The following is a 19,446-nucleotide window of genomic DNA, read 5'->3' on the forward strand; positions in this document are numbered from 1 at the left end:
TACATCTGTCTGTCTCTACATCTATCTGTCTCTCCATCTGTCTGTCTGTCTATCTGTCTCTCCATCTGTCTGTCCATCTGTCTGTCTGTCTCTCCGTCTGTCTGTCTCTCCATCTGTCTGTCTGTCTGTCTGTCTCTCCGTCTGTCTGTCTCTCCATCTGTCTGTCTGTCTCTCCGTCTGTCTGTCTCTCCATCTGTCCGTCTCTGCTGTGTTCTGAGTGGTTGCTAAAATGTTATGCAGTTGCTAGGGTGTTGTAGGTGGTTGCTAAGGTGTTGCTAGAATAGTGTTGTAACTCAGTGTTATTAAGTTGTTTCAGGGCAGTGGCTGCAGGTGATTGATATGGGCCGAATGTAAACTAATTAATTCAATGTGGTGGTGTTCAACTTCATCTGCTTGTCTAAATTCAGCTCGTGTAAATTGTTTGCAGCCACATATGTTTTTATTCAGTGCTTTATACGTCAATAAAGGAATTTAACGCTCATTTAAAGCGCTTTACGTAGACAAGAATGAGAAGTGAAAGTGACTGAGAGTGAGAATGACTGCAAACAGATGATGAATGAGTTCAGTGCTGATCAACAGAAGTGAGGTGCTCAGAGACAGATGAGGGTTTGTGTGTTGTGTCGCGTGCAGACGCAGTGTTTGGACGTGATCAGTGTTTTAAAGCGTCATCGCTCCAGCAGGAGGCAAAAAGACAAAAGCTGAATTACTGAATCACTGCTGTGAGCTCAGAAACACGGCCTGCACTTTAACAGTCTCACGCCGAGACGCACTAAAATAACTCTAAACCACTCCTGATTGGCTGCTGATATCAGGAATCTACATTATATTTACATTATGTACATTTGCATACTCAAATTTACATTACTTTCACATTATTTACATTCACATACATGAATTTACATTATCTTTAATCATGATACAGCACAAGTATGAATTAATTAATTAAATGTTTTGTTAATTGATGCTTGATGGTCAAATGAAATTGCAATATCACAAATCAAAGTAATTTACTAAACAAATGCATAATTTATTTTCATTTCTTAATTAATGCATGAACAAACTATATCAGAAATTGAGAAGTTGATCATTTTTGTGCTGTTTCATTGGTGTTACTGTAATTTAATACTATTATGTATTTAATTAACTACTTTGAGTAATATTATTTAATTACATGCAAGGTCAAAGCTTTGGATTACGGTTAGATGCATGTAATTATGCATAATTTGTAATGATTACTGTAGTAAGCGCATGGATTGTTTAACAATGGCACTATTACATGCTAAAATGTAACTCATTTCAAGTTTATATTTACAGTGCTACAATTACAACTGGAATTAGAATTAATAATAAAAAAGCGTTATAACCCTTGAATATTGGTGCAATTAATATAGCATACACTGTCAAAATTAATTAGCTACTTATTATGTAATAATTTGTAACTATTTAGTTTGTTTATCTTATCCTTTATAATTATGCACATTGTTAATTTACTTACATATTTTAAGGCTTGCATTTTTAAAATAAAGTCAACTAATGGCTTTCTACAGTGTATCAATAACACTAAATAAGTCAAAGCAACACAACGAGCATTCATTCATTTCCCTTCAGCTTACTCCCTTTATTTATCAGCGGTCACCAAAGCGGAATGAACCACCAACTATTCCAGTATATGTATTACACGACAGATGCACTTCTAGCTGCACCCCAATACTGGGAAACACCCATTCACACACACACACACACACACACGCATACATGTGGCCAGTTTAGTAGATCAGTTCTCCTATAGCGCATGTGTTTGGACTGTGAAGGAAACCGCAGCACGCGAAGGAAACCTATGCCAACACGAGGAGAACATGCAAACTCCACACAGGAATGCCAGCTGGGACTCGAACCAGCGACCTTCTTGCTGTGAGGCCACAGTGCTGACCACTGAGCCACCGTGCCGCCCACATAAAAAAACCTGCAAAGGGTTAAATTATTAGAGTATTTAGGATTTGTTTGCTCTCAGAGATGATATCCTGAATTAAGTTCGCTTTATTTACCCCTTTAGCGAGAGATGTTCTAGTTTAAAGCACAGTGTAGCAAGGTTTATGCAAAACTTATTTTTAGTCCGGATATAATAACTAACATTTTGCTTCTAGTAAGTATGAGGGGGAGAAGCAGCAGTGTTTTCATCATTCCAGTAAAACAATATTGCAAATAAATGATATATTATGCATTTATAATATACTGTAGTCAAAATTATTAATGGAGGGATTTTTCCCAGCACATTTCTAATCATAATAGTGTTAATAACTCATCTCTAATAACTGATTTATTTCCTCTTTGTCATGATGACAGCACATAATATTAGACTAGATATTCTTCAAGACTCTAGTGTTCAGCTTATGGCGGTACAGAATGGTACGGTTCGGGTCGGTACTGGTTACCATGCATTTCCACTACCAAGGGTACCCTTTTAGTGTGTGTGGTGTACGACCGAGAGTTTCAGTCGACGTCATTTTCGCTCGAATAAATGTCTACAGTAAAGCTGTACGGGTCGCTTACATACCATATGAGCAGCACTTCTCACAACACAGACGCTTCACACACTTCAATACTTCTGTACAAACGTTTATTACTGACTTTATCAACATCAGTTGATTATAACTGCAGATCAATGAGAGTGTGAAATAGGCTACTGTAACCGCTGTGATTATATAAAATAAATATATAAATGAACATATATGAACACATACAGACCCTTACTGTCTCTGATATGATACCAACTACAGAAGAACTCCACACAGCAGACATTTAGTACTTATTTAGGTTCAAAAACACAAAATACAGCCCACAGTCAGAGCACACGTCATCTGTGTGCAATCTTCAGCAGCACGTGGAGTCTCTGTTAGAGAGTCACTCTGTCACGTGATCAAAACAGGAACAAAAACAGGTGTAGAATCCAAGTGCAGCTTAATTGATGTATTGTGCAGTGACTGACAAAAATCCCAAAATCAAAGTAACAAAATAAACACACAAACAAACTTAAGAACTCAAGCAGATTAAACTCGAACTAGACTTTAACAAGAATAACAGGATACAGACTGGAATCAGGAACCAACATACCGACAAAGACGAACGACGAACTAACAAACAGAGGTGGAATGGCTGAATATATAGTCCAGGTAATCAACGGGGAAACAGAGACAGCTGTGAATGCAATCAGTGAATATGAAAGACCGGGTGTAGCCACGAAGGAATGTGTGGATATGTAGTTCTTTCGCCACTGTAGTTCGCAGGGACTACTCTGTCATTCTGAGTTGATAATAGTCCAGAAGCTGATGTTAATAGTTAAACAGGGCAGTTTGTTCACGTTTGCTGCTCCTTTTCTCCTTTGCTTTTTCGCGCTTCACTCTCGCGTTTGTCAGTGTCTGACAGGATCGGGTTTTAAAAGCACGTCAATAACTTAGTGCAGGTTATCATCATCAGCTCAAGGAGTTTGTTATTTCAGATGTAGACCCAAGAAAGCGAAACCGCTCGCGCTTCAGACTGGCTCGTAAAAAACTACGGGGCACAGGGTAAATCTGCTCTTCTTTTGGCGTTGTGGCTGTTCATCAAGAGCCCGGCTTGACCATGACTCGTTATTATATGTATGAATATTTACGCTGTAAAAGATCTCTCGGCTGTGTATTAAACATGGCGGCTCTTTTGCTTTCATTCTGGCTTGTTGCGTAAGCGAATGACGTATCTCTGTAAACCAATAGCGTTCAGCTGCGCGTCTAGCTCCGCCTTTTGGTACCTTTTCTCGTGTTTGGTACCCTTTCAAAAGGGTGCAGAAAAAAGTGGTGCAGTACGGTTCAGTTCGGTACGCCTTTTGACAGTGGAAACGGCCATAAAAGCGTACCAAACCATACCACTCAGTGGAAACGGGCCATGAAAGTCACATGTAAAGGCTTCACTAGGGTAATTAGGGTAAAGTTAGGGTAATTAGGCAAGTCATTGTATAACAGTGGTTTGTTCTGGAGTCAGTCCAACACTAATATTGCTGAAGGGGCCAATAATATTGACCTTATGTCACCGACTGTCATTCCCCTTGCTGGCCAGCAGAGGTCACCATCACCGGACTTCTAAACCATTACGTCATCCACTTACACTGACAGCTGGCACACCTGTGGCTCATCCAGTTAATCACACACTCACACATATAAGCAGCACACACACACACGCTCATCCTTGCCTGCTTTCCCGCTGTGATCTTGCTTCGTTTACTGACCCAGACTTGCCTGCCGCCTACCTTGTACCTTTGCCTGAACCCCGACTTTGATCCACGCCGCCTGCCTTGAACTCTAGCCTGCTAATCGACTCTGATACTAGCCGCCTGCCTCTGACCCGTGCCTGCATACTCATCCTGTGTCTACCTGCCGCCAGCCCAACGACGATATCCTGCTGTGTTTGATGTGAGTTTGCGCACGCACAACATCTGTGTGCTATTTGTCATTAAACTGTGTTTATTAAAAATACTGCAAATGGATCCCTCTGTGTCAGCCACTTCGTTACACCTTAAAATGACTTTAAAACCATTAAGAACTGCTTTTATTCAAGCCCAAACAAGACTTTCTCCAGAAGAACAAATATTAGAGGAAATACTGTGAAAATTTCCTGAATCTGTTCAACATCATCTGGGAAATATTAGAAAAAAAAAATCAAATCAGGGCGAATAATTTTGACTCAACTGTATTTTAATTCTGCATATTTATGAAATGTTTTCAACCAAAACCGAGGCTAAAATCCTGCACATTTTAGGCTCACTGAATGCATCTTCATGCTTTCTGTCCGTCCGCTAACCTTCATTTAACCCTGTGAAAGAAGCCGAGCGTTTCACTGCTGCAGTCTGGAACTCCCGGACGTTTTTTTATTGAGCTGAAATTTGGGTCTGAATGAAAGTGTTGCGATCAAAAGAGAAGTCGCACCGCAGCAGTCCGGCTCTTGAACCCCAGAATGAAGGTTTTGCTTCTCTATAATCTGCTGCTGACTGTACAAAAGCCCAGCACGGACTCTAGCTGGACCAGCTCAAATGCAACCCACAATAACTGGTGCAAAAACAGTTCATAATGTTGGATTTATTCATTTACAGCATTACAGACGTGACGTGTGCAGTGAAAAAACCTTAAAACATAAACTCACAGAGGAATTATACAAATGAAGTCAGAATTATTCGCCCTCCTGTGAAATATTTATTCTTTCTCAAATATTTCCCACATGATGTTGAACAGATTCAGGAATTTATCACAGTATTTCCTCTAATATTTGTTCTTTTGGGAAAAGTCTGATTTGTTTTACTTTTGCTAGAATAAAAGCAGTTCTTAATTGTTTTAAACTCATTTTAAGGTCAATTCTATTGGCCCCTTCAGCAATATTAGTGTTGGATTGTCTCCAGAACAAACCACTGTTATACAATGACTTGCCTAATTACCCTAACTTTACCCTAATTACCCTAGTGAAGCCTTTACATGTCACATTAAGCTGAACACTAGTGTGTTGAAGAACATCTAGTCTAATATTATGTGCTGTCATCATGGAGGGGGGCTAATAATTCTGACTTCATCTGTATGTTAGCAGTATATGGAAACTTCTGTTTATATTTTCCAAAACTACTAAACACAGAGTTAAACGGTCAAAAAAAAACATCAGTCTGTAATATTTTGTTTTAAATGAGAAATATAAACATGGGCTCTATTTTGATGATCCATGCGCAAAGCGCAGGGCGCAAATGCATTAGTTGAGTGTCAGAATCCACTTTTGCTAATTTAGGGATGGAAAAATCCGCTTTGCGCTGTTGTGCATGGTCTAAAAGGGTTGAGCTTATTCTCTTAATGAGTTATAGGTGTGCTTTAAGAATAAACCAATCAGAGTCTCATCTCTCATTCCCTTTAAGAGCCAGCTGCGTCGTGCCATACACTGCAAAAAATGCTTTTCTTACTTAGATTTTTGTCTTGTTTCTAGTACAAATATCTCACAATTCTTAAATCAAGAAGAATTTTCTAGACAAGCAAAACATATTGCCTTGTTTTTAGCAATAATATGCCAAAATTAAGTGAGTTTTTCTTAAAACAAGCTAAATAATCTGCCAATGGGGTAAGCAAAATAATATTATGTCAAAAGGAAAAACTAATTTTTTTTTTGCTTACATGATGGACTTTGTAAGTAGAAAAGCTGAACATTACACTAGCAAGAACACAGTTAAACAGAGCATCTGCAGCGCGAGAATGAGAGATGAGCCTCCTCATTACTTACTTTCACTTTCGCTCTCGTGGATAAGGAAACCTTGTACGTAAAGACATCAATTAGCCTATAAATAATTAATTCAGTTTGTTAAGCGCAAATATTCATTTCAAAACTATTTCTAAATTCAGTTCTAATCTCCAGCAAACAAATAAATGAACAATAATAATGAAGTGTGCTCAAAAACCTGAGTTACATCCTAAAACACATGCTGTGCCCCATATGGTCTTAAACCTGCACGTGGACAAATCTAAGCTTGTTTTTATTAAAACAAATATAAATATGGATATAATAAATAATACTGCTAATAATAATAACATTATACAAAAGCAAAACTATTATGAATGAACTGAAAAAGCCTCCCGAGATGAAGAAGGCATGAAGGCAGTGGTGTTTATATTCATGTAGGCTAGAAAATAATATGTTTAGTAATATTTTAATCCTTTATATTTATATCCTATATCTATTCTTATTATATCCTGTAAATATATCCTTAATATTTTAATTCTTTGTCATCTGTAAAGATATTTGCGTATTGCTCTACATCTTGTGTGTATTAAGCAGTGTGTAAGAGAGGCGCACAACTAACGTGCTCTGCGCTGGACAATAGACCGAGTTTGTTCTGGTCTATAAAACAGACTATTACAGTTTCTCATAACAGCAACGCGCCAAAACACACCTGCTTTTTTAGAGCAGAACGCCTATGGGCGCACATATGAGCGCAAATGCATTTGCTATTTAAACAGCGTAGCGCAAAACGTCAAAACAACTCATGCGCCAAGCTGAAACTAGCAAATAACAATTGCATCGCACCTTGCGCCACATTGCGCCGGGTGTATGATAGAGCCCTTAGTGTTATTTATACACTGTGCGAAGCGATTAGTTGACGTTATTTTGAAAATGTAGGCCATAAAATTATTAGGTAAATTATTTATGTGCATAATTATTAAAAAATAGGTTAAATCAACTAAATAGTTGTAAATTATAACAGGTTTACTAAGTAACTAATTGATTTTGGAAGCACAGCTCCTCTTCTCTCCTCTGTTTCTCTGCATCATCACGAGCGTCCACTGAATCTCTCAGTTCTTGTGTTTCTCAGTGTTCGGCCCTCGAGCGTCTCCAACGATTAGCCCATAATCTCTGCTGCTGTTATTAGTCTTTCCTGCGGTGTGTGAGAAAGCTGTTATCTGAGACACACACACCTATCTCCCTGTGTGTGTGAGGCTCATTCTTCAGTGCAGAGGATTAGAAAAGGGCCAATTGAGAGTGTCCGCGGGCTCTGCTGCTGCAGCAGTTATTATGGGCTGTACCTGCACCAGAGCAATTCCATGCAGATATCAACCTCATGCATTCATCATCTTACAGCTTATTCTCTATTTCTGAGGTCACCACAGCGGAATCAACCACCTACTATTTTTAGCATATGTTTTGCACAGCAGATGGCCTTCCAGCTGCAACCCAGTACTGGGAAACACTCTTACACACTTATTCACACACTCATACACAGTTGATCAATTCTGTTGTAACGCATGTGTTTGGACTGTGGGGGAAACCGGAGCCCCCGGAAGAAACCCACGCCAACACGGGGAGAACATGCAAACTCCACACAGAAACACCTTCTTGCTGTGTGGCCACTCTGTCCAACTAATTGATCCAACTAGTGTGACGTTGTAAACATGTATTTGTGTTGTTGCTATGGTTTGTTGTTGCTATATCTTAACTGCGGTGTTCTGGTTGTGGGTTCTGAGTGGTTGCTAGGCATCTGAAATGCTGTTGCTGAGGTCTTAATGTTTGCTGTATTAGTTGTTAATGTATTTTGGTTGATCTTTAGGGTGTTTAAATAGGGTGTTCTATATCGTCACTGTGTTCTGGGAGTAAATGTGTTATTGCTAATGTATTCTGGCGGTTGCTACAATGTTACTAAAGTGTTCTGAGTTGTTGCTAGGCTACAGATATGCTGTTGCTAGGGTGTAAATGTTTGCTGTATAGTTATTAATGTGTTTTGGTTGTTTTTAAGGTGTTAAAATGTTGCAGTGTTACTCTGGATGGCTGCTCGGAAACTGATTTCCAGTTGCTAGGGTAAACTGTTGTTGTTGTATTGATGATAGGGTGTTTTTTCATTGCTAAGTGTTCTGGGAGTTGCTACAGTGTTGAAATGTAACTATATTGTTGCTGGAGTTTTTGAATGTTGCTACAGTGTTACTAAGTTGTTCAGAGTAGTTGCTAGGTTACTAATATGCAGATGTTAGATGTAAACATGTTGATGTATTGCTGTAGCCAAGTGACCTTTGTGGTTGCTATAGTGTTAAAATATTGCTGCATTGTTGTTGGGATATTTTGGGTGGTTTCTAGGCAACTAGTGTGACGTTGTAAACAGGTATTTGTGTTGTTGCTATGGTGTGTTGTTGCCATATCTTCACTGCGGTGTTCTGGTTGTTGCTACAGTGTTAAAATGTTACTATATTGTTATCATTTGAGTGGTCAAATGTTGTTACATTGTCAATAATGGGTTCTGAGTGGTTGCTAGGCATCTGAAATGCTGTTGCTGAGGTCTTAATGTTTGCTGTATTAGTTGTTAATGTATTTTGGTTGATCTTTAGGGTGTTTAAATAGGGTGTTCTATATCGTCACTGTGTTCTGGGAGTAAATGTGTTATTGCTAATGTATTCTGGCGGTTGCTACAATGTTACTAAAGTGTTCTGAGTTGTTGCTAGGCTACAGATATGCTGTTGCTAGGGTGTAAATGTTTGCTGTATAGTTATTAATGTGTTTTGGTTGTTTTTAAGGTGTTAAAATGTTGCAGTGTTGTTGCTAAGGGGCTCTGGTTGGCTGCTTGGAAACTGATTTCCAGTTGCTAGGGTAAACTGTTGTTGTTGTATTGATGATAGGGTGTTTTTTTCATTGCTAAGTGTTCTGGGAGTTGCTACAGTGTTGAAATGTAACTATATTGTTGCTGGAGTTTTTGAATGTTGCTACAGTGTTGCTAAGTTGTTCAGAGTAGTTGCTAGGTTACTAATATGCAGATGTTAGATGTAAACATGTTGATGTATTGCTGTAGCCAAGTGACCTTTGTGGTTGCTATAGTGTTAAAATATTGCTGCATTGTTGTTGGGATATTTTGGGTGGTTTCTAGGCAACTAGTGTGACGTTGTAAACATGTACTTGTGTTGTTGCTATGGTGTGTTGTTGCCATATCTTCACTGCAGTGTTCTGGTTGTTGCTACAGTGTTAAAATGTTACTATATTGTATCAGAGAGTGGTCAAATGTTGCTACATTGTCAATAATGGGTTCTGAGTGGTTGCTAGGCATCTGAAATGCTGTTGCTGAGGTCTTAATGTTTGCTGTATTAGTTGTTAATGTATTTTGGTTGATCTTTAGGGTGTTTAAATAGGGTGTTCTATATCGTCACTGTGTTCTGGGAGTAAATGTGTTATTGCTAATGTATTCTGGCGGTTGCTACAATGTTACTAAAGTGTTCTGAGTTGTTGCTAGGCTATAGATATGCTGTTGCTAGGGTGTAAATGTTTGCTGTATAGTTATTAATGTGTTTTGGTTGTTTTTAAGGTGTTAAAATGTTGCAGTGTTGTTGCTAAGGGGCTCTGGTTGGCTGCTCGGAAACTGATTTCCAGTTGCTAGGGTAAACTGTTGTTGTTGTATTGATGATAGGGTGTTTTTTTCATTGCTAAGTGTTCTGGGAGTTGCTACAGTGTTGAAATGTAACTATATTGTTGCTGGAGTTTTTGAATGTTGCTACAGTGTAACTAAGTTGTTCAGAGTAGTTGCTAGGTTACTAATATGCAGATGTTAGATGTAAACATGTTGATGTATTGCTGTAGCCAAGTGACCTTTGTGGTTGTTTTAGTGTTAAAATATGGCTATATTGTTGTTGGGATATTTTGGGTAGTTTCTAGGCAACTAATGTGACATTGTAAACATGTATTTGTGGTGTTGCTATGGTGTGTTGTTGCTATATCTTCACTGCGGTTGTTGCTACAGTGTTAAAATGTTACTATATTGTTATCAGAGAGTGGTCAAATGTTGCTACATTGTCACTAATGGGTTCTGAGTGGTTGCTAGGCATCTGATATGCTGTTGCTGAGGTCTAAATGTTTGCTGTATTAGTTGTTAATGTGTTTTGGTTGATCTTTAGGGTGTTCAAATAGGGTGTTTACATCGCACTGTGTTCTGGGAGTAGATGTGTTGTTGCTAATGTATTCTGGCGGTTGCTAAGGTGTTGTGATGCAACTATATTATTACTAGAGTGTTGAAATGTTGCTACAATGTTACTAAAGTGTTCTGAGTTGTCTGGAAACTGATTTCCAGTTGCTAGGGTAAACTGTTGATGTTGTATTGATAATAGGGTGTTTATTTTTCTTGCTAAGGTGTTCTGGGAGTTGTTGTAAGGTGTTCAGTGTTGAAATGTAACTATATTGTTGCTAGAGTGTTCAAATGTTGTTACAGTGTTACTAAGTTGTTCGGAGTTGTTGCTAGGCTACTAATATGGAGATGTAAACATAGGTAGGTCACTAATATGCAGATGTAAGATGTAAACATGTTGCTGTATTGCTGTACCCAAGTGATCTTTGTAATAGCTATAGTGTTAATAAGTTGCTATACTGTTGTTAAGGTGTTTGCTAGGCAACTGTTGTGTAAATGTGTTACTCTGTTGTTAACTTCCTCGACTTTTAACATGTTGCTCTTTAGCTTTAGGTCTTTAGCACGCGTCATTGCGAAGCCTCAAAACAAAGAGCAAAATGTAAACAGAAGAGGAGTGTAGCAGTGTACATCGCTTTAGATTACAGCATCTGTCATGTGCATTAATCTAGCCGCTACACTGTCACCTACTGAACACCACTACATGAGCTCTACAATCTAAAGTACACAAGCGCTTCCAGTGTAATAGATCGTCCATATTTGTCAAAAGCGAGCTGAGCGAACAGATGAGAGTTTGTTTAACGCCTCGTAGCTTCAGAACTCAGACGTAAAGCCGGCGGCCATCTGCACTCCACCAATCAAACATTTATCAATAGAGTTCTGCGCAGAACAAAGCGCTGCGCTCGGCGTTTCTCCACTAATTACCTCCTCTGCGGAGAGAGAGAGAGAGAGAGAGAGAGAGAGAGAGAGAGAGAGAGAGAGAGAGAGCGCTTCATTAGGCTTATCAGGGTGGACGCGGGTCTGGATTAGCCATGTGTGAAGTGTGTAAATGTTGAAGAAGAGGAAAAGCTCTCTCTGGGTTTCCATCTTAAGCAAACAGAGGCGCTGGAGCTATTAATTACAGCACCTGTGGTGTTATTAGCAGGAGGAGCGCACAAAATCATTTCACAGCGTTTGAGGCTGGAGAGCGCCTCCGTCTCATTAACAGTCAGATGCTTTCGAGTAGGGCTGTAGAATATGGTTTCAGCATCACAATGTGTGCATTGACCTTACTCTTGAGTAGGCATGGGCCGGTATATGTTTCTGATGATATGATAACCTTGGATAAAACATCACGGCTTCCGGTATTCCGGTGGTATCACGGTATTGTGATCACTGCTCTACAATAAGTTCTATTTAAATGCCTGGCTAAAAAAAAAAACAATGCGTCTGGTGATGTCTATGTGTTCCAGACGTCAGGCTGTTATCGACTGCAAAGGATTTGCAACCAAGTATTAAAAAGGTGAATTTTGATTTATAATTATTATTCTGTCCAATTAACTTTGGTCCCTTTACAAGTGGGAGGCACATATTCAAACTGTTGTAATTCCTCCAGCGTTCACCTGATTTGGATGTAAACGCCCTCAAATTAAAGCTGACAGTCTGCAGTTAAAGCACGTCTTGTTTGTTTCATTTTAAATCCATTGTGCTGATGTAGAGCCAAAAATGTTAGAATTGTGTCCATCTCCAAATGTTTTTACCTTAGTAACGGTAAAACAGAAAATGCTTGCGGTTTTAAAACCTTGACTTTTCCACACCGCGGTAAACCTTGAAACTGGTTATCATCCCATGCCCATTCTTGGCATATGAGCAGATGCAGACAATTGTGAAATCTTTTTGGCTGGAGACTTCTGCTCTCATTCACTTCCATTCATTTCTAGACATTAGCTCGCTCGCAAACTGAAATTTCCTCATTATAGGTTGTTTTCACATGACGTCATTGACATACATGTCAACCCTCTCGGTTTTCCTGGGATTCTCCTGTATTTTACAGTTCTATCCCGATATCATCCAGTAAAGGTATTTTCCCGTTTTTCTCCCGTATTTTCAATCTTTCTAGAAAGGGCGGCAATAATGAGCTGATCCTCCCTATAGACCTTTTTCTTGGAACGCAAAATTACCCATTATGCTTTGTGTGTATGCGCAAGGAGAATGCTGAGAACTTCCGGTCGGCAGCTGATGCGTGTAAACAGTCACATTTGGACAGCTTTGAAACGATAGTTTTACTCTTTTACCTGCTTTTATCCTCTTTATCTAATACTGTTGTCCATCAGCAGCATCTCCTGGACTGATCATTTAGAGAAATGTGATCTAATAGGATGGAAAACAGCTGCTGTGAGGCGTTTTCCCCTCGGTGTCAGACGGCATCTTCTGCAGTTTAAATGAAGCCTCGTCATCGCTAAAGTCAACATTTTCTCTTTATTTTACATATATTACCAGCCCAAACTAATGTAGTTCACCAAAATGTTTTGACACACACACACGTAGCCTGTACTGTGCCACTGACACACTGATTTAATAACTGTGACAAAGTGAAAATATAGGCTAGTGTCATTTCCAAATGACAGAAAAACACAAACCGTGGTGAAAACAACACACGAAATAAAACACAAACGGCTCACGATTAGAATGAACAGCAGATCAGCAGCAGAGGATCAATAACAGACTTTTATTGCTCATTTTTGTAAATTGCACGACTTTCATACCTGTTAAGTTTCATGCCAGTACTCTGGTTTGCTCTCTCTCTCTCTGTCTCTCTCTGTGGGTGTGTGTGTGTGTTAAAGAGCCGCTGAGCTAACAGCTGACAGGCCGGGATCACACACACACTGTATTTCTGACGGCAGACATGTGAACTAGGAGAACGTTTTTCTCGTATTTCTGACGCGCTTGAACCACATGTGACAGATTATAACGGCTTTAACAGACACATTTATAAGTTGTGTGTCACAAAAACACTCTGTTATCCATTAAAAACGTTATTGAAACCCATTTTCGGAGCGCAAATTACCAGTTGTACACGCTGTAAACAGAAGATTTTAGCATTCTACCGGAAGATGCTGTTCGCTATGGCGCCCTCCATGCAGCAGCCATGAAAAAGGTCTATACACAACCCCACACCAGGACACCCCTTGCTCTTAAATGTAAATCTGTTCTGTGCTTTTATATAGGCATGAAAACACTTTGAAATGAATATTTAAAACAGTGGAATTCCCTTTTTTTTTGCATTACAGGCGCCGTTGACGCCCTGTGCAATCCTCGAAACAGTCATGTAATTGTGTAGGGGTGGCCAACCCGGTTCCTGGAGAGCCACCTTCCTGCAGATTCAGTTGCAACCCTTATCAAACACACCTGAACCAATAAATTAGGCCCTGAACACCACGTGACAATTACAGGCAGGTGTGTTTGATATGGGTAGCAACTGAAATCTGCAGGAAGGTGGCTCTCCAGGAACAGGGTTGGCCACCCCTGTAGTAGTGCATGACTGTCAGCTGATGCGCTCCATAGTCATAAATAGATGCTGTCTGGGTTTTTGGTGTGTGTTTAAACAGACATATACATTCATTCATTCATTCGTTTTCAGCTTAGTCCCTTTATTAATCTGGGGTCACCACAGCGGAATGAACCGCCAACTTATCCAGCATGTTTTACGCAGGGGATGCCTTTCCAGCTGCAACCCATCACTGGGAAACACCTGTTCACTCTGACTCACACACATATACACAACGGACAATTTAGCTCACCCAGTTCCCCTATAGTGCATGTGTTTGGACTGTGGGGGAAACCGGAGCACCCGGAGGAAACCCACGCCAACCAGAGGAGAACATGCAAACTCCACACAGACACACCAACTGACACAGCTGGGGCTCGAACCAGCAACCTTCTTGGTGTGAGGTGATTGTGCTACCCGCTGCGCCACCATTCTGCCTCAGAGCTATATATATATATTTTTCCAATATCATGCATCTCACTTTCGGGGTATACATATGGGCGCTCTTTAATTACGTACTGCTGGCACACACACACACACACACACACTGCGAGCGGGTTTTTATTCAGCTTTTCTCATGAAGCGGAGCTCAAAAAGAGGGGGATGAAATTAAAGTAGCGCTGGGACAAGCAGAGGAGAAGTTGGCAGAGCGCAGCGGAGCCTGGCATCGCGTTCGCTTTGAAACAATAGACTCCGCCAGGACGGAGAAACCAATGCAGACGCACGAGCATTCCCAGAATATCTTCCAAAAGCCGCTTTTTACGTAATGAAACACCCCGGCAACACAAAACTCCGCAAAACACTCTTTTATTTTCATGCATCAAATGAAAACGCAATCTGTCTGCTGGAGCGCTGGCAGTGGCGAGAGGCAGGGGCGGGACGAGCTGCGCATCCAAACACTGTCAGATGGGATGATTATTTGTGCAATTACACTGATGCGTTTGGCTGCGCAACATTTGGAGTGCGTTCCCTGAGCTTCAAACACACAACCTTTGTTTCCAGCACAATGCTGTAGCGGCCTGGATCAGCAGCTTTATTAATTGGTTAGCGGCGCATTGATAAATCATGGCTGTGGTGTTGTGGGCTGCTGCAGGAGGATTAAGAGCTTCGCTATGCTGCACTGATGCTGGAATATTGTTGCACTGTGTGTTAATGACTCGCCATGTTGCTACTGGCCTTACTTTCTGATGCTGTAGTGTTGTTAGGGTGTTATGGGTGGTTGTTAGGGTGTTACCAAGAACAGTTTAGCAACAATATAATATAAAAATGTCGCTAAGGTGTTCTTGCTGAATGTTAGGGTGTTGCTATGGGGTTAGTTAGATGTTGTTATGTCATTGCTAGGGCTGAGTGGTTACTAGGTAGTAGCTATGTGGTTGCTAAGGTGTTAGCATTGTGCTGGGTGTTCTGGGTGATTCCTGATGTGTTATAGGTGGTTGCTAGGGTGCTACTAGCAATACTCTAACATCTTAGCAACAATAAAACTTACAATGTCGCTAAGGTGTTCTTGGTGAATGTTAGGGTGTTGCTATGGGGTGCTAGGGCTGAGTGGTTACTGGGTGGTAGCTATGTGGTTGTTAAGGTGTTAACATGGTGCTGGGTGATTGCTGAGGTGTTTAGGTGGTTGCTACGGTGTACTGGGGAGCTTTTATTGTAATCCAGGTGGTTGCTAAGGTGTTTATAAAGTGTTGTTGCTAAGGTGTTCTCCGTGGATGCTTGGATGGTGTTGGATGGTTGCTAAGGTGTTCATAAAGTGTTGTTGCTAAGGTGTTGTGCAAGGATGGTGTTAGATGGTTGCTAAGGTGAAACTAAGGTCTTTTATGTGGTTACTGACATATTTTGGGTGGTTGCTATGGTGTACTGGGCACCTTTTATTGTGATCTAGGTGGTTGCTAAGGTGTTCATAAAGTGATGTTGCTAAGGTGTTGTGCGTGGATGCTTGGATATTGTTGGATGGTTGCTAAGGTGAAACTAAGGTCTTTTATGTGGTTACTGACATGTTCTGGGTGGTTGCTATGGTGTACTGGGCAGCTTTTAATGTGATCTAGGTGGTTGCTAAGGTACTGTTGTAGTCTTCAGGTGATTGATGAAGTGTTTTGGGTTGTTGCTAAGGTGTTAAAGTTTTATAGTGGTGTTGCTTAGGTGTTCTGGGTTGTTGCCTAGACTATTTTATCATTGTTATATGCTTGCTATTGTCTTACTGAATATATTTGTGCGATTGTTGTGGTTGTCTGGTTGCTAAGGTAATCTATGTAGTTCCTCAGGTTTTCTGGGTTGTCAAGGTTATCTAGATTGTTGTTAGGGTGTTACTGTAGAGTTCTATTTTGTTATTAAAGTGTTGTTAGAAGTTTGTCTAGTTGCTAAGTTGTTCTAGGTGTTAGGGGTTGCTCGGGTGTTTCAGGTGGTTGCTAAGGTGCTTCTGTATTGTTGCAGTAATGTATTAATCATATTCTGATTGTTGCCTAGATGGTTTAATGTTGTTATATAGTTGCTATTGCCTTTCTGAGGAGCTCTGGGTGATTGTTGTAGGTGTCTGGTATTGTGGGTGGATGCTAAGGTGTTCTAGACAATTGCTAAGGGGTTCTGGGTGGTTGCTGAGATGATTATTGGTTGTTAAGGGGATTTAGATGGTTCCAAAGGTTTTATTGGTTGTTGATATGGTGATCTAGATGATTGCTAAGGTATTGCTATGGTCTTCAGATAGTTGCTAAAGTGCGTTAAAAGTGTTGTCAAGTTGTCGGTGGTTCCTGAGGGGTTATCGTGGTGTTCCGGGTGGTTGCTAAGATGTTACTGAGGTGTTCTGGGTAGTTGATGGTTCGAGATGGCTAAAGGTGTTGTTAAACTGCTCTGGATGGTTGCTATGTTGTTTTAAGTGTTGCCGAGGTATTTTGGGTTGTCACTGAGGTGTTCTGGGTCATTGTTAAGCTGTTACTACGGTGTAGTTCCTAAGATGTTGCTCTGGTGTTCTGGGTGGTTACTAAGATGTTCTAGGCAGTGGTTTGGGTGTTGCTATGGTGTTGCTGAGGTGTTCTGGTTTGTTAGGTGTTTTGGGTCATTGCTAAGCTGTTACTAAGGTGTTCCAAGTAGTTCCTAAGATGTTGCTGTGGTGTTCTGGATGGTTGCTAATATGTTATAGGCAGTGGTTTAGTTGTTGCAATGGTGTTGCTGAGGTGTTCTGGGTGGTTGCTAAGATGTTACTGAGGTGTTCTGGGAAGTTAGTTGTTCCAGGTAGCTAGGGATGTTTTTGAAGTGCTCTGGATGGTTGCTATGTTGTTTTAAGTGTTGCAGAGGTATTTTGGGTTGTCACTGAGGTGTTCTGGGTCATTGTTAAGCTGTTACTACGGTGTTCCAAGTAGTTCCTAAGATGTTGCTGTGGTGTTCTGGATGGTTACTAAGATGTTCTAAGCGGTGGTTTAGGTGTTGCTATGGTGTTGCTGAGGTGTTCTGGGTGGTTGCTAAGATGTTCTAAGCGGTGGTTTAGGTGTTGCTATGGTGTTGCTGAGGTGTTCTGGGTGGTTGCTAAGATGTTCTAAGCGGTGGTTTAGGTGTTGCTATGGTGTTGCTGAGGTGTTCTGGGTGGTTGCTAAGATGTTACTGAGGTGTTCTGAGTTGTTAGTGGTTCTAGATGGCTAGGGGTGTTGTTAAACTGCTCTGGATGGTTGCTATGTTGTTTTAAGTGTTGCCGAGGTATTTTGGGTTGCTTCTGATGTGTTCCGGGTTGTTGTTAAGCAGTTCCAGGCAGTGTTTTAGGTGTTGCTGAGGTGTTCTGGGTTGTTGCTGTGGTGTTCTGGATGGTTGCTAAGATGTTACTGAGGTATTTGGAGCAGCTGTCAGCATATCTCTATGTCATTTACAGTATGATGAATGGCTGATTCTACATTTTTAATGCAGATAGGAGGTTTTTGATGGCCAGGTTGATGTAGAAGTGTGAGTGTAGCTGTGATTGACTGAATGGAGCATTGTAAGTGTGCGCGGCTTCATGCAGTTATAGGCATATATAATGCTCGGTGTGCTGCTGCCGGGTGCTCAGTGCTCCTCTTTTCATCAGCATCAGGGGTTTCTGCATCTGTGATTACGGCTTTACAGCTCATCTCAGTAAGTCTCCACTGTGAAGAGACTCCGTGTCGACTTCTGCTGATGAATTCTGGGAATGCCGGCCTCTCGTCTCTCACAGACATTTTAATATCGATCCGTGCGCAGGAATATAATCCATCAGTTCTCTCATATTCATCTCAGGGGGTCGTGAGGAATTAAATGTTAACAGTGTTTATCAGTTGTGGAGGGAGCTCTGGGACGCTCTCTGTGTACCGCAAGTCAATCAATAACTCTGAAATACACAATAAAGGCTGTTTTCCTGGTAGCGCGCAGCTCTTCATGATGCACCTACACTGGCGTAATGCAGACATTTATCTCCTGAATCAAGCTCATCGGCTGTAGCATTGCTTTCACTAATTATCTCCGAAGCGCAGTCAGAACAGCTGCATGTTTGCTCCGGATAATCCATAAACTGAAGAGATGCGGCCACTGAATGTGTGTGTTTTCAGTAACCGCTGGGCAATTAGTGGAAGAGCAACAGCAAACACTTGAAAATAATTACAGGAATAGTCCATGTTTAAGCTGGGAGTTCAGATCCGCTGTTTCAGCAGAAAAGAGCTCTTATAATGAGGATTTCTTTTCCCAGAATACCTGCGAGTGTGTGTCTGCATATTAGACACACTGCTGCATTCAATGACGCACGATGCATTTATACTGATTTATGTTTGGTTTATGTTTGATCGCCAGAGTGAGCTTAGTTTTCTTAACTGTTTTAAAAATGTAGGCACACCAGCCAAAATGTAGTCGCGCACACAAATTATGAGCACAGTGTTGCTTAGTTTGTATGCAAGTGTAAATGAACAGATTCATTGCATTTGAAATCAACACTAATCAAAACTAACAACCAATGCGCCCTACACACACTGCTGGACTGGAGATGAACTGAGTTAGCGATAATAACTGTGCTGTGTTCTAGGGGTGTCAAAAATAATCGTTTTTTCGGTGCACCGCGATGCAGACGCGGACGATTCAGTTTTGGATCAGTAATAATCATAACCGGTTTTTACTGACGTCATTTACCTCATATGCGCTCTGTCGCGAGGGAGGCGATCGCGAGTATTTACAGCGCTTTAACTACTTAAAACTGTGCACAATTTCACTGTGTGTGTTTGCTGGATCAGTCTTTCACTGACATATACAACAATAGCCCCTATTTCACTGAGATCCAGAGAATGAAAGTAGCCGACTCCATTTCTCTCTCTCTCTCTCTTGCATGGTGCCATAGCTGTGAAAGCGTTTGATTCAATTATAAATCCAGGTAATAGTGATGAATGTTCTTTTTGTTCTCAACGTGAAACCCTATATCATGCTTTTATGTTATGTAACAGGCTTAGTTATTAAAAGACAACTAAAATGAAAGCACAAACATTCAGTACACATAAGTAGGCCTAAATAAATAAATAAA

The 19,446-nt window shown here is 40.7% G+C and overlaps 2 protein-coding genes across 3 annotated transcripts in view; both read right to left on the reverse strand.

The window, feature by feature from the left end:
* The window catches only part of twf1a (twinfilin actin-binding protein 1a), a 606,573-nt gene that overhangs the window by 132,260 nt on the left and 454,867 nt on the right, over positions 1-19,446 (reverse strand). The window lies entirely within an intron of this gene.
* The window catches only part of nell2a (neural EGFL like 2a), a 141,819-nt gene that overhangs the window by 44,064 nt on the left and 78,309 nt on the right, over positions 1-19,446 (reverse strand).

Source organism: Danio rerio, chromosome 25 (genome assembly GCF_049306965.1).
Source record: "Danio rerio strain Tuebingen ecotype United States chromosome 25, GRCz12tu, whole genome shotgun sequence".
Taxonomy (NCBI): Eukaryota; Metazoa; Chordata; class Actinopteri; order Cypriniformes; family Danionidae; genus Danio; species Danio rerio.